The sequence below is a fragment of the Hydractinia symbiolongicarpus genome, chromosome 4 (assembly GCF_029227915.1).
Source record: "Hydractinia symbiolongicarpus strain clone_291-10 chromosome 4, HSymV2.1, whole genome shotgun sequence".
Lineage (NCBI taxonomy): Eukaryota > Metazoa > Cnidaria > Hydrozoa > Anthoathecata > Hydractiniidae > Hydractinia > Hydractinia symbiolongicarpus.
Window position 1 is genome coordinate 27,095,856 of NC_079878.1, and position 16,645 is coordinate 27,112,500.

The 16,645-nt window shown below is 33.6% G+C and overlaps 1 long non-coding RNA gene across 3 annotated transcripts; it reads left to right on the forward strand.

Annotated features, from left to right (window-relative positions):
* Positions 1-736: 736 nt before the first annotated feature.
* LOC130642154 (uncharacterized) lies at positions 737-3,503 on the forward strand. 3 transcript variants are annotated; one of them, XR_008982549.1, is made up of 4 exons: positions 737-1,269; positions 2,905-2,985; positions 3,096-3,219; positions 3,357-3,503. It is a non-coding gene; the product is annotated as an uncharacterized LOC130642154 (long non-coding RNA). The 3 variants fall into 3 exon arrangements; XR_008982550.1 differs by having other exon boundaries at positions 737-1,054; XR_008982548.1 differs by lacking the exon at positions 737-1,269 and having other exon boundaries at positions 2,759-2,985.
* The last annotated feature ends 13,142 nt before the right edge of the window (positions 3,504-16,645 follow it).

Sequence of the window (16,645 nt, forward strand, 5' to 3'; positions counted from 1 at the left end):
TTTCTGCAACATATGCCTATACATCTATGGCGACATTTAAAGTTATACACGATTGGAGATGCTAATTTTTTTTCTTATTTTAAGCTCTTTTAGAAAGACCAAAAGCAATGAATTTTTGGGAGCTAAAAGAGTGCCAAAAATCGGTGATCAGAAATCGATCCAAAACGGAATAAATCGGTGGTAATATGAGGGTGGTAATATTAGCGTGGTTAAATAATAATAATTGTGGTAAGAAAAAGATTACGGTGGTAAGAAACAAATGAAGTGGTAAACCAAAATAAGTTGTGGTAACAGAATAAAGCTAGATAAGTATCAAGGGAATATACCTAAAGGATAAAAAATACAAAATGTGTGACATACCGCACAAGGAGGCAGCGGCAAAATGCAAAATAAAAAATAGGACTCCTTTGTTACACACACTTCGAGAAAATCACCTCGGCATGATTATTATTTGGAAAATTTTAATAAAATTATTTAAAGAAAGTAAATAAACACGTTTGAACTAAGAATGACAAAAAACCGCACAAATATAAACTAATGACAGCCGATTGAAGTCAATCAGGAGATGTTGGAAAGGAGTCCGATTATCAACATTCTAATAATAATAATAATAATAATAATAATAATAATAATAATAATAATAATAATAATAATAATAATAATAATAATAATAATAATAATAATAATAATAATAATAATAATAATAATAATAATAATAATAATAATAATAATAATAATAATAATAATAATAATAATAATAATAATAATAATAATAATAATAATAATAATAATAATAATAATAATAATAATAATAATAATAATAATAAGGATGTTCCTAATTGGATTTAGGATAGCCTGACATCTTTTTCGGATAGCCTGCCATCTTCATAGGATAGCCTGCCATCTCGTAGGATAGCCTGCCATCTCATAGGATAGCCTGCCATCTTCATAGGATAGCCTGCCATCTTCATAGGATAGCCTGCCATCCTTGTCGGCCGCCGTTAACATTTCCACTTGTGTTTAATAATGGTTGACAGTCTGGCGGACCATCTCTGTAAGAGGATGCTTGTTTAATAAGCTAAGTATAACCTATATGATTAGCTAGCTAATCATATAGGTTATACGGAGACTAAAGTTTTTCTAAACTAATAGCTGTATTAGTCCTAATTACGTGATTATCTAAACATACATATTGAGTTGTTGTTATGGTACTATTAAATATATATAGCTAGCTACATTGAAGTTAAAAATACAAGACTTATTGCTATGGTTAGTTTGAGTGTGTAACTTTATAGGTGCCTGGTGTTGTGATAACTTGACAATTGTTTAAAAAATAAATATATAGCTAATAATGACCCTCTTGTCTGTAGCTAGATAGCACAGCCCTGTGCTTTAGAGAAATTTAACTTTATTAAACAAGGTTAGCAAGTCGAAAGGTGTGCTCTGTAGCTTTAGCTAGCTGTTCTTTTTCATGACTGATCTGGAAAAATTAGAAAATTCTAACCTGCACATCCACGAATCTAGATAGCTAGCTAAGCATTATCTTAAATCATTTCATACTTTTGAAACTATAGCTATATGATTCACAATAAATATAATTACGATAATATGTTATTCAGGGCTTTGACTATCATGTGCCCAGTCATCTTGTCTGCCTCTTTAAATATGCCTAAATTTTCTAAACTAATTCTGTTACACTAATTCTGTTACAATGCTCCTAAAGCACCACATAAGAAAAATAGTTCACTATTTGTCTGTTTGCTGAAGTTATATTCTTGATATATATTCATGTTTAGGAAATGAGTCTCAGGATGCTCAATCACATATATGACCTATATCGTTTAATTGTGAAAAAGAGATTATTCTAAAGCTTGTCAAAACGCAGTTTGCGATGAAGTTCCAGATATATTTAAACTAAGCATAGGCAAAATATTCTTAATTTTTTTTAGAATTCTTCTTGTCAATTTTTTTACTACATTCTTAATTTCTTTTACTTTGGGATAAAAGTTTCAACTCAGTTGTAATTTAAGTGATAAAATGTTTTACTTTGTCAAAACAATTTGTATACTGTGACAGTAAAACAGTAACAGAAACTTTGTAGATATTGTTAAAATATTATCATTTTGTGTCTGTTTATAAATTATGGAAAGTTTGTCCAGTAATTATAGACCTTGATAAGCTTTGATTACGCATAATATAGGATCTGCTAGTACTATTTCTTCTACTGGTAGAAAAGCAGGGTGTTTTGTTAAGGTTTTATTAGTAATTGTTTACGTTTGAAATTTTTTTGTCCTTTCACTTGGAAAACTGCTAGAATTTTCTTATTTCGAATTATTTTTTTAACATATTCTTGTAGTGCATTGTAAAAAAATTAGATAATCTAATTAGATAATCCTAGATAATCTAACAAGAACTTACAAATACTTATAAATTGCTTATATATATATATATATATATATATATATATATATATATATATATATATATATATATATATATATATATATATATATATATATATATATATATATATATATATATATATATATATATATATATATATATATATATATATATATATATATATATATATATATATATATATATATATATATATATATTCTGTAGTGTTTCTTCACAAAACTTCGGAGTATTACACGATCAATCTAATTTTTCAAATTTTCTCATCAACACTGTTTATCTAAAAATTGGATGCATGTTTTCTTTTAATGAGCAAAAAGGTAGTTGTATATATCACACTAAGCAATGATTAAGAAAACTGACTATTTGAAAATTAAATTGTTAAATTGGATTGATAGTGTCCTTAATTGTGGGCAATTTTCTGTGAAAGCATGGTTAAAAATTTTTTTAAACCTCTCATATTTCTAAACAATTTCACTTTAGAGTTCATAATATTACCTGATGGGAAGCACTGAAATGAAAAAGGCAAGAATATGTGCAATCTGGGGATTATCGATATTTCAGGTATGGAGTAACTTTTTTTTCACCTACTGCACCTTTGTAAGAGTGTACACAAACTGCTTTGTGGAGTAGTTAAAAACAATGTTTAATCACATTTCAATGTGATTTTTTAGCACATGTTTATGTATCCAGGTAAATGGTGGCACCTTAGTGTAAATTGAAGCTCTCTAATGACAGCACAAGTATACCGATGTAATTTATAAATTTAAAGAAATGGATCTAATTTATAGGTTCAAGGTATGTATAACGTATAAATATATTACAACACGCTAATTTATCAAAACTCTTTTATATGACACCATGAAACATACAAAGTGCGTCACTGCATAGTGTTTAGTTTTGTCCAGATTTTGATAGATGATTTTATATTTTAGAAAAACTTAATGCTGTTTTACGAGAAAGTCATATCTGCAAAAGAAGAAGAGAATAAAGAAAAAACTCTACAATATTTTTATAGTTTATTGAACTTTTATCACTGTAACGGAATGATTATGTATCTTTATATCACACTCCCGATAGAACTTTTTATTGTTTGTTAAAAGCAGTGGTCTGTATAATAATATACAGGCCTCTGTAATATAATATACAGACTATATACAAAATTTTGCAGGTCTTCCAACATCATTAAAAAACAAGAAGGTCTAAAATTAGTAATTTGAACTAGTCGATAAAGCCTGTGGAAAAATCCACTTAGACAGGATAACAAAAATGGGACCGTTATTTAAATTTTGATGACGTCAGCTAGGATCTGTCAAGAGACAAAATGTTTTTTCTTGGAAATTTGTTTACTTGTTGCCTTTATGGTGTAGAGCTTGAATAGCTGATTTAAATAATGTATAGGATCATTTGTTTTGGACAAACACTTAAGGAGATATGAGGGTTTAAACATTTTGCTGACCTCAGCAAAAACGAACAAATATGCAAAAAATTATTTTAAGAAATTTGTATATTTTCTGATGACGTCATCGACCCGTCTCTTCCGAAACGGATTGGGGACCCAGGTTTGGGAAACTTACCCAAATTGCTCCAAGGTGGTCCTTAGTTACCCACGCGGTGAAAAATTTCCAAGTTATTTGGCCTCAAAGTTTTAGGTGCAATGTAATTGCTTCATTAATTAATATACTTTCCTTTGACGTCAACATTATGTTAACATCAAAGTTTAGTACTTTACAGAACAAATTTATAGGTGATGTTTTATAGACTTTATCAAAGAAAGTAGTGAATATAATAATCCACTTTGCAAAAATGACAGACAGACACACGGAACTGGCGTTTTATTACAGAGATTGAAACAATGTCAGCCTGGGTACTAGTTTTCAATTATATTAGCAAAACAGTCAGGGTACGAGTTTGCTGAGTTATAAAAGCAATGTGCAAAAACATAGCGGGCTATCCGAATTTATTAGTGAGTTGAAAATGTTATCGGTCTGGGTACGAGTGTGTCGAGTTAAGATTAATATGCGAAAAGATGTCAGGCTATCCGAATTTATTACTTAAAATTGAATTATGTCGGTCTGGGTACGAGTTTGTCGAGTTATAAGAGTAATATGCGAAAAGATGTCAGGCTATCCGAATTTATTACTAGGATTAAAATGTCGTCAATCTGGTTACGAGTTTGTCGAGTTATAAGAGTAATATGCGAAAAGATGTCAGGCTATCCGAATTTATTACTAGGATTAAAATGTCGTCAATCTGGTTACGAGTTTGTCGAGTTATAAGAGTAATATGCGAAAAGATGTCAGGCTATCCGAATTTATTACTAGGATTAAAATATCGTCGGTCTGGGTACGAGTTTGTCGAGTTATAAGAGTAATATGCGAAAAGATGTCAGGCTATCCGAATTTATTACTTAAAATTGAATTATGTCGGTTGGGGTACGAGTTTTCTGAGATATATGAGCAATGTGCGAAAAAATGTCAGTCTATCCGAATTTATTACTAGGATTAAAATATCGTCGGTCTGGGTACGAGTTTGTCGAGTTATAAGAGTAATATGCGAAAAGATGTCAGGCTATCCGAATTTATTACTTAAAATTGAATTATGTCGGTTGGGGTACGAGTTTTCTGAGATATAAGAGCAATGTGCGAAAAAATGTCAGTCTATCCGAATTTATTACTAGGATTAAAATATCGTCGGTCTGGGTACGAGTTTGTCGAGTTATAAGAGTAATATGCGAAAAGATGTCAGGCTATCCGAATTTATTACTTAAAATTGAATTATGTCGGTTGGGGTACGAGTTTTCTGAGATATAAGAGCAATGTGCGAAAAAATGTCAGTCTATCCGAATTTATTACTAGGATTAAAATATCGTCGGTCTGGGTACGAGTTTGTCGAGTTATAAGAGTAATATGCGAAAAGATGTCAGGCTATCCGAATTTATTACTTAAAATTGAATTATGTCGGTTGGGGTACGAGTTTACTGAGATATATGAGCAATGTGCGAAAAAATGTCAGTCTATCCGTATTTATTACTAGGATTAAAATATCGTCGGTCTGGGTACGAGTTTGTCGAGTTATAAGAGTAATGCACCAAAGGAGTTATTTAAAATAGAATTCATAATGTCTGGGCACGACTCTTCTGCGGAGATATAGAATCAATGCGTGAAAAGATGTTACGCTATCCACCTTTATTACTAAGATTAACATGTTATCGGTCTGGCTACGAGTTTGTGAAAAAATCAAGCAGGGCATCTGTATTTTTTCTAACATTCAGACGGTGATACGAGCATCACTCTGGTACAGACCAGTTGAACAGGTCTGTACCAGAGTCGTGACCGTTTCACAACCCAAAACCCAGGGTTGTAAAAATTATAAGATTTCTCTGCCTAACCTAAATTTTTCTTAAAAGGACGCCGTGTTCGGTAAGCATAAACCACGTGACGTCAAGAAAAAACTACGACTTCTAGCGAGTGAAAAATAATGATGGCGAAACCAAAACAGTCTAAGAAACAGTAGATTTTTGATTTCTTTAATGCTTTTTAGTTTTGTGCATTTCAGTAGCTATATTTGAAAATTTTTGTGTAAAACTTTAGTTTGTTAGACAGTTTGTACGTCTTTAAAATTTCGGAAAATTGGCACTTTTATTTATGTTTTTACAACGCAATGTAATGCAATTTTTTGGCGTGGCAAGGACATGTAAACAGAGAATTTTGGGTTGCCTGACAAAAATGAAACTATGTTACTCGGTGACGCACACCAGATGTAGCATTACGGAATTTCTTTTAATATGAAATAACTTCTTTGCACTTAACTGAAATGGTCAACATGTATATAAAATACGGACAAAAAATTCCATCAGTTAAAGCGTGGTGATCATATCGTAATGATTGAGATTCCGGGGCTCTAATTCGTAAAAATCAAAAATGAATAATTTGAGTACAAACAGAATATATACAACTAATGTAACAAAATTATTTGTTTAGTGCCAGTGCATAATTTCTAAAAAACTTTCAGATCAGTTAAGCTTGTCAGCATATTATTAGGTTAAATGGTGATCCCGACATGTTACGAATATGTTTAATGCCTTTTATTACAGACTACAATTCAATTCATGGTGACTATTACTTTTCAGATCAAAGGCTGTAAGTCTATGCTCCCTATCTTAATAATGGTCTGTCTGTCCACACGAAAACATTGTGCTAAGAAACACCAAATGCGATATGTTTTGAGGACTGACTAGTCTAGTCGTAATTTGTCTGTCTCTGCTCAAACGCTCCGCTGAGTTAGAAAGTCGTGCTACGGAAACACGAATATCAAATGCGATAAATTTTATCCAATGTGTCGGGATTGGTAAATTTAAAGGACGGACGGACATGTGGATTTTTCCACGGGCTAACGACTAGTCTCTTTAATAATAGTCGTATTTTGTTTGAAAAAGATGCGCCGCAGCTTTATTTCGGAAAATTTCCGCAGAACGCGATTTTTGCGGATTTTGTTTACAGAATTAAGGTAGAATCAAAAGAAAAAGAAAAAAACGAAAACATGTAACGAAGGTCATTTTGGTTTGAAAGTGGTGGTGTCAGGTTTGTCGATCTCCTTTTGTACTTTTTTTCTTCTTAATACCACGTGTTAAAATAAATACGGTCGACCCAAACGCCCAGGGAACTGATAAAAAAGTTTAGGACGTCGAAAGTTCGAGATAAAGGATAGTCGAGTTATCGAGCGTCGAAGACCTTCTGAAGTTCGAGATAAAATACTCGTTTAGCCGAAAACGAGGAACAGAAAAAAGAAATATATATATATTGATAGTAGTATGTGATTGTTACTAAACTTACTTCTTTCCAAAAAAGCTTAAAGTATTACTCTGCTTTCTCTAGGCTATATCCAGTTCGTGATGAAATGATTATTATTATTATTTTTATTTCTGAATTTATATGCAGGATGAGTATATCAGTAAAAAATACTGTTATAAATATACGTCCTGTGAGCTGAAAGGACCGGAAAAATAGTTCCACAAAACGAAAATTTGAGATAACGGAGTTCCAGATGTATAACATAATTTTGCCTACAAGAGATTGCAATGACTAAAAAAAGTATTAATATCGATCGGGATTGTATATCATCTCGTTCTCTAGCCATGTACAGGGTCTGCTAAATTACGTGCCTTACGTGCCCTCGTGGTTACGTGCTTTATGTGTCTACGCGCCTTATTTTCGCAACGTACTTTATGTACTTACGTGCCCTAGTGCTTCTGCGGTAATTGGGATTTTATTAATAAACCTTCACGATTCGAAATAATTGGGAAATTAAGGGAAATAATTTTTGCGAAAGATGAATCCTTTTAAAATTAAGGCGTTGAAATTTTGCTGTTCAAGGCTTTTAAAAAGATTGTGAAGGTCTCATTGAAGTATCAACAACAACAAAAAACACGTGATTTTCCATTGACTCAGAGTAGACTAACAACGCTTACTACTGGATTCTTTAGCAACAACGAGGAGTATCCAACAAAAAGAATTATCACACAAAAATTAAGGCATGTAGGCATGTGAAAAGCTGAGGCACGTAGCCACGTTAAGTAACTACAACTTTTATAACAGTCATGAAAATATATTCCACAAAGAAAAATTGCTGAGTGATTTTTTAGCTAGACGGAGCAACGACGGGCTGTTAGGATATAATTTTTTGGAAAATGGTATCTATTTTGCATATATAGCATGTTCGAGACAGTATACCTGTACCAAGCGCTCATCCCATTGTTAACGACAGGCTATTTCCTATGTTTCTATTTAACCGAAGTTGCGATAAATTTTATGCGCGGCATTTTTTACCTCTTTTTTTACCTAACTGCTCAGCTTTGAGTATATTCTGAAAAATATAAAAGGTTGGTCAACTGTTTTTTCCATGACGGTGTACCAACGGGTTGTAAACTGTGTTTTTATTTCAGCTAAAATTGTGGGAGAATAAAACACCATAATTTTGTGTGTGCTTTACTTCATTCCTATACTGAAGCGCTCAACTCTGCGGGTCTTATTAAGTACTTTACTGGGCGTTCCACGAAGTGTCACACAGCTACTTGTGGCTGATCCCGGCGTTTAAAGCTCCCCTGCTTCTTTATAATAGCTGTATACGTCTGTTTGTCACGCAAAATGATAACCGCAGTAGCGAAACATATAATGCGGCAAATAAAGGACGGGCGAGTTAGTGAATTTACCCACGGGTTACCGACTAGTATAGTAAAAAAAATCAAAGAAACTGAGGTTGTTGTTATGATTTTAGGTCAAATGTTGGTTAAGAAGTACCCGACAAATCTCTACATATCATGGTCTGGTTTAAATAGAATTAGTAGTACACAACAATAACACAATCTTAGTTTTGAAAGGTATCAGAATTAAAAGCTCCCAAAATGTGCTAAAAGTAATCTGCGAAAAAAAAGTACTTCAGCTTCTTGATGGGAATAGAAAACAGACTGTCAAACTAGATATATTTGACACAATATAACGCCATTGATAAAGTTGTTTTCCAATACTTTGGTAAGTCATGACTTTTTAATATGACGAAATATCTTGTGAATGTAAAAATGTTATTGACTTAAGGATTCAACTATCTAGTACGTTCTACTTACTACACTACTAAGGACCAATAATAGACAAATTTTAACATACAAAATGCTAACTCCGGTCGGGGTATTTTTACATATATACTTTACAAGTAGCTATACAAAATATTGAGACCTAGATATAAACAACTATAATATTTTCTCAATATTTGTAGATGAAACAAATTCAATCATCGAAATCAAAAGTCTCTAGTTTGCAAAATTCGCGGCCATAGCATTATCATATTTTATTTTCTATTTTAACCGCGGTGATCAATTACGGCAACTCGCCGCGTTAACGCAAAATTAGTAAAATCATACTGCTAATCACAACACAAAATGTCAACCTCCTCCCCAGGGCTCTTCTTCACTTTTTGATAATGGAAACAGAAATCTGTTAGAAATAATAAAACATTGTAGGTCTGTGTACCGAGTTTGTTGAGTTATGAGAGAAATATTAAAAAATATGTCAGGCTATCCGATTTTAGTATTAAGATTAAAAGGGAATTTAGTGTAAATACCAGACTATCCTGAATTAAGTAAGTAAGTAAGTATTCATTTATTTATTTGTCCTAATAGACTGGAGACCATTTCGATAGGATAATATCTAATAGGTAAGAATGACCACCAAACCAAGTTACAAATTTATAATTACAAACTTTATATACTCATAAATAACGATCGATATATGCAACAATAAAAGGATTAAATGTTAAAACTACTATATGATGAAAAACAATAAAACTTGACCAGATACTTTAGATGACCCAACGACAGCGTAGTGAAAAATTGTAATTGATATTGGGGGATGTTTATAAAAGGCGAACAGTGATCACGATATTGGCGTAAAATTAAATATTATTGATATTTTGAAAGTACATTACCATCATCAACGTTTTAGAACTAAAGTGAAAGCACAGTATTTTTAAGTAAGAAGTATTTTGTGTCTTTGTGTGTCTACGTGTGCATTTATTTGTAAGATGCATAGCCTGAGAGCAAAGAAAGTCTGTGAGGCTTTTAACCTTTACAGGGGGAATTATAAATTATACTTTATAGTGGGACATTAAAGCCATTGCCCGAATTTTAATCTTAGTGAATCTGATGTGGAGATATAAGATTAATGTGGCAAAAGATGTCAAGCTATTCGATTTTATTATTAAGATTAAAAGTTTATCAGTCTGGGTACGAATTTGTCGAGTCAAAAGAACAATGTGCGTGTAGATGCCAGGCTATCCGATTTTATTATTAAGATTAAAAGTTTATCAGTCTGGGTACGAGTTTGTCGAGTCAAAAGAACAATGTGCGTGAAGATGTCAGACTATCCGATTTTATTATTAAGATTAAAAGTTTATCAGTCTGGGTACGAGTTTGTCGAGTTAAAAGAGCAATGTGCGTGAAGATGTCAGACTATCCGATTTTATTATTAAGATTAAAGGTTTATCAGTCTGGGTACGAGTTTGTTGAGTCAAAAGAGCAATGTGCGTGAAGATGTCAGACTATCCGATTTTATTATTAAGATTAAAAGTTTATCAGTCTGGGTACGAGTTTGTCGAGTCAAAAGAGCAATGTGCGTGAAGATGTCAGACTATCCGATTTTATTATTAAGATTAAAAGTTTATCAGTCTGTGTACGAGTTTGTGGAGTCAAAAGAGCAATTTGCGTGAAGATGCCAGGCTATCCGATTTTATTATTAAGATTAAAAGTTTATCAGTCTGGGTACGAGTTTGTCGAGTCAAAAGAGCAATGTGCGTGAAGATGTCAGACTATCCGATTTTATTATTAAGATTAAAAGTTTATCAGTCTGGGTACGAGTTTGTCGAGTCAAAAGAGCAATGTGCGTGAAGATGTCAGACTATCCGATTTTATTATTAAGATTAATAGTTTATCAGTCTGGGTACGAATTTGTCGAGTCAAAAGAGCAATGTGCGTGAAGATGTCAGACTATCCGATTTTATTATTAAGATTAAAAGTTTATCAGTCTGGGTACGTGTTTGTCGAGTCAAAAGAGCAATGTGCGTGAAGATGCCAGGCTATCCGATTTTATTATTAAGATTAAAGGTTTATCAGTCTGGGTACGAATTTGTCGAGTCAAAAGAGCAATGTGCGTGAAGATGTCAGACTATCCGATTTTATTATTAAGATTAAAAGTTTATCAGTCTGGGTACGAGTTTGTGGAGTCAAAAGAGCAATTTGCGTGAAGATGCCAGGCTATCCGATTTTATTATTAAGATTAAAAGTTTATCAGTCTGGGTACGAGTTTGTCGAGTCAAAAGAGCAATGTGCGTGAAGACGTCAGACTATCCGATTTTATTATTAAAATTAAAAGTTTATCAGTCTGGGTACGAGTTTGTCGAGTTAAAAGAGCAATGTGCGTGAAGATGTCAGACTATCCGATTTTATTATTAAGATTAAAAGTTTATCAGTCTGGGTACGTGTTTGTCGAGTCAAAAGAGCAATTTGCGTGAAGATGCCAGGCTATCCGATTTTATTATTAAGATTAATAGTTTATCAGTCTGGGTACGAATTTGTCGAGTCAAAAGAGCAATTTGCGTGAAGATGCCAGGCTATCCGATTTTATTAATAAGATTAAAGTTTATCAGTCTGGGTACGAGTTTGTCGAGTCAAAAGAGCAATGTGCGTGAAGATGTCAGACTATCCGATTTTATTATTAAGATTAAAAGTTTATCAGTCTGGGTACGAGTTTGCCGAGATATAACAACAATCCGCGAAAAAATCTCAGGATATGGAAAGTTCAACGGATTAACCTGTCAACCCAAATAATTACTCTGCATCTTCTTCTTTTAGCACCTTGACTTTGTAAACGAACACAATGGATACTGAAAAGAAAGCATATACACTCAGAAACCGTGTAAGTTATAATATCTTACATTCTAATTATGCAAATAATTACCAACCCAAAGTCACTGCGTTCTCACCCGTGTGTAGGAATTTACTCCCATAATATATGTTGCTCCAAGAGTTACTATTATATACTTTTACTGCACATTACATTGATACACGAGGTATTTTAATATGATCTTTGGTTGTTTACCTCAAAACCTCCTAGTTGGAAAAAGGTAATAAAATTATATACATCTAAGTAACCATTGTGTCATCATCCAGTTTTTAAAGTCTGTAACATTACACAGAGGTAACCTTGAAAATAAAAGGAATATAAAATACCGAAGGTATGTTGAAAATGTTCTAGACTTTATATGGAAAAGTAAAAAACATAATAATTCATGTTCATGCAGGATAATCGATTTTTAGTACGCGATTGGGAGGAAGCCCTTGAAGATGGCCACAGATTTACTTTGCATCAAATCGACACAGTAATCGGTGAGTATTTAATATTTGATTTTTTCTTTAACATTATTCAGGTCAGGCAGGAGATGGGAAGAGGGAAAGGAGGGGGAAATGACCTTCGGACATACTTTAACTTAGTAACAATTAGTAGCCGACCCAAAAAAGTTTAAAAACTTTCCAGTCGGTGGTATGCCACGCCCATTCTTTAAAAGACCCGTGTATCTGTTTCGAATGTTTTGATATAACAATGATTTTCGTCGTTGGAGTTCTATAATTAAGCCTTATTTTTTTATCTCTTATTCACGCCAAGGACGTTAAGGATTTTGTGGATTTTTTTTAATTTTCAGCCAAGCAAACAATGCACTAAATAAACGCTATATCTTATTAAAAAGGCGCATGAATTTTTAATTTTTTTAACAAAATCGCGCTCTAATAAAAGGCTCAATTATGGCGCTAAATATAAATATCAAAAGTATTAATATAGTTACTAATACGGTGTCACGGTACTAGTAACTATATGCGACCGCCTTTGTTTAAATAGAATGAGTTAATATGTCAATCAATAGCAACCGACACGCATGAACTTGCCCAACTGTGTTACTTTCGCCGATAACAACTAATCATCATCGACGAGAAATCGTCCCTAGGTAGCAACTGATGGAAATATTTATCTCAAACATTCATGCTGAGTGAGTGAAAATGACTTCTCTAATCCAAAGAGTACCGTTGTTTTGACCGCGAAAACAATAGATAAAATGGCACGAAAATTCCACACCATACGAAAAAATCGGAATGATATCGAGGAAAATATTGCGCCCTAACCGACTGGTGACGGATCAACTTCAGGCAGTCGATTAAGTTTATTATTTTTAGCAAATATCTACAAAATTGAGGAATTATGATACGCAAGATTATATCTATTGATCTGGTATAGAAGCTGTTTACTAATTTTTTAATTCTTTTTATCAGGCTATGGTGTCTTTGCAACAAAGTGGTTCAAAAACGGAGATGCTTTGCTCAGCTACAAAGGAAGTTTAGTTAGTGCGACGGAAGCAGATGATCTCGCAAAAGAGTACGGAGAAAATATTTCATCCAGATACCTTTTTTATTTCTCTGACAAAAATAATAAACTTTGCGTCAATGCAACAAATTCTAACTGCATGGCAAGATACGTCAACGACTCACCGCAATGTTTTTCGAACTGTCGAATGGTAATAAAGCATGATGGTGAAATGCCACAGATATGCTTAGTCGCAAGTAAAGATATCGACGTAAACGAAGAGCTTCGATACGATTACGGTGATAAAGGAAAGTATTTACCATGGCGGAAAAGTTCTAATTATTTAAAGCCTTTGAAGCTCAGTTTAGAAGTTCAAGAAAAATTAAAAAAACAAAAAGCGGCTACTGCGTCCAATTTTCATCTACGCATTTTCTCCCTCCACCTTCAAGACCTAGCTTGTTCAATTTTGTTAAGTTAATTTGCTTAATATCATTTTTCCATTCTCCCACACGCTTTGGTTCCATATTGAAACGGGATGCAGCAGCTGTTATTTATAGAAAATTTCCTTATTTTACCGATGTATCAAATATGAGAGATTGTATTTAGTTGTATTTATGAAATTTTTATATTATAATAGAACCAATAAAAATTTCATTTCAAATAAAATACCAAAACGATAACAGTTATTGATTTTTTCATATACTTTTACTATCGTCTCGAGTAAACGCCCCCTTATGAGGGAGGGGCTTATTTTAGAGGGGGTGTCTAGTAGAGGGGGCGTTTATTTGAAAAATGACTGAAAAGGAGAGCGTCCATTCGAGGGAAGAGGACAATATATTCGAAGCATTACGGTAACCAAAAATTCACTTGTAAGTCAATCCAATCGAATCATAATGGTCAGGAGCGAAAAAAATGTGTACTCAGAAAATTATGACGCTTATTGAAGATTGCGCCTTTCCTATAGTCGCTTATTAAAGACGTTGGTATGGGTGCTTGACAAGTCTTAAAATAATAATGTCATCAATATCTAGGTCGACTTTGCAGTTACTGATTCAAAGAAAGGAAAATTGCAGGCTAGAAACTCTAACGAAGATACCACTAAGAAGAATTCTCAAATCGTTTTTTGTAATACCAAGGTTTATGACGATTCAAGTAAATCTTATACTCATAACAATATTGAGCTGCTGCTTGGGTCAAAAGAAGAAAAAAGAGAGAACAGAATAAAACAGGTAGTGAAGAAGGACCAATCGAAAGTTTAAATGCCCTGTGTGTGATGTTGAACAGACTTACATCACAAGACATTTAAGGCAAAAGCATAAGTGGAGCTGGGAAAGTGCTGCACCAGCCTCTAGTCAGTTTTTTAGTAGCACACCAAAAACAGGCAACGAAAAGTTAAGTAAAATTGATAAAAAAACTCCGAACTATCATCGCAAGAGAATGTGTTCTGTTAAAAATTGCATGATGGTGAGGACAAACCTACCTGATCACGTCATGAAACAACACAATATCCCAAAAGGTCCTTTATATTATCATTTGCTGAAACAGGCACCCAAGGTAGACGCCCCTTTTATACAAGGCAATGTTTCCGAATCTCCAAGAAAGTCTTTCTCGGAAGTATTTTTAAATAGAACATTGGAAAGCACTGTATCAACTTCAACTGCACCTATTAAACAGTTACAACAAAAGGCGAACGAAAATGACGTAGAGGAATGCTTCGTGCAATCTGTTCAGATTCCAGTGAATAATGATCGTTGTTGAAAACACTGCATGCAACACCAGAAACGAATCTAGTTCTTTTGGTAAGGAAAGTGAAAGTGAGGAAAGTGAATTTGAGCTTGTTGATGAAAAGAACGAATCTGTAATATATAACCTTGCTAGTAACGTGGAAACTTTGGTTACAGACTTCATATGCTATAGGATCGGCCCTGATAGACAGAGAAAACGTAGGGCAGTTTACCTGACTGCGAATGAAATACGACGTATATTCCGTGTTATAGAAGTAAAGGATGACCTAAGCGTTGTTTTCAGAAATGGAGGTAATGATTTTCGGGATAAATACATTACAAAGCACTGTCAAGAAACGGAAAAAAACAACCAGTATCAAAAAGTATTTATATAGTCTAATAGACTTTTGCGAATTTTTTATCGCTGAGGAAAAAGAAGTAATGAACAGCAGTCATCAAGACATTACAACGTTTATTTCAAAATTGCGGTAGTGGAGAAAAATTTTTAAAGTGCAAGAGAAATTGGTAAAATTTGAGCAGATGACAGACGACCGAGAAATGCTCATTGATCAGGAGCAAGTAGGAAGATACCTTAACAGTAACAAGGGAGCAAAAAAGGGTGAAGCCATACTAAAACTTTTAAAGGAAGACAGGATATAATCTAACTCAGACGGAGTATTGCGCCGAAGAGATTATTTATATGCTGTGATTCATTTATCAATTGCACAGAGATCTGGTGTGACGGCCAACCTCACAATGAATGAATATTATAGGGCAGCGAAGCTTGATGGAAAATGTGTAATAAATGTTTGGGACCATAAAACACTTGACACCTATGGCCCAGCTAAAATTATCCTTAATGAAGAAGAATTTGATTTTTTGACAACATACGTGAAATTTGCCAGACCACAAACTTTACCAAAATGCGAGTATGTATTTTTAAGTTGGTCAGGAAAGAAAGTGTCACCTGAGGACATTAGTAAACGTCTTCATCTTCAGTGGGACAGAGTTGGTAATTTTAATGATAAATGTCCTCCAAAAAATCTTTCAGCAAATATAATTCGGAAGTCTGTTAGCACAGCATTAAGAGAATCGGAAAGCTGTAATTTAAAAGATGCCGCCACGTTGATGACACACAGCATGAGGACAGCAGAGGAACACTATTTCCTAAGAAATATGGAGAAGTCTTCCTTGGTTGGGTCAACAGCAGTTAAAGAACTTTTCCAAGCTGACAAGTCAAACGAAGCAGCTAGACAAGAAAGCAAAAGAAAAGTGTGGTCAGAACAAGAGATTAAAGAGCTGAAAGAGGTGTTTCCTGTCAATAATGATGGGAGTTCGTCGGAGGTAAAACAAAAATGCGCAGCTGTACCAACTCTAACTGCGTCACCTAGACAGGTTTATGACAAGTTGCGTACCGAAAAACACCACCATGTGCCATGAAGCGAAAATCACTGTTTCCGAAACATGATTTAAAATTAATTTTAATGCATGGAAAAGAACTAATTGAAGGTGGAAGCTTAGATGAAAACAGAGTGAGGACTCATCTAGAATCATGTGGGTTGTTCGAGAAGTACACCTTCGTTCAGTTGCGCACTCGAA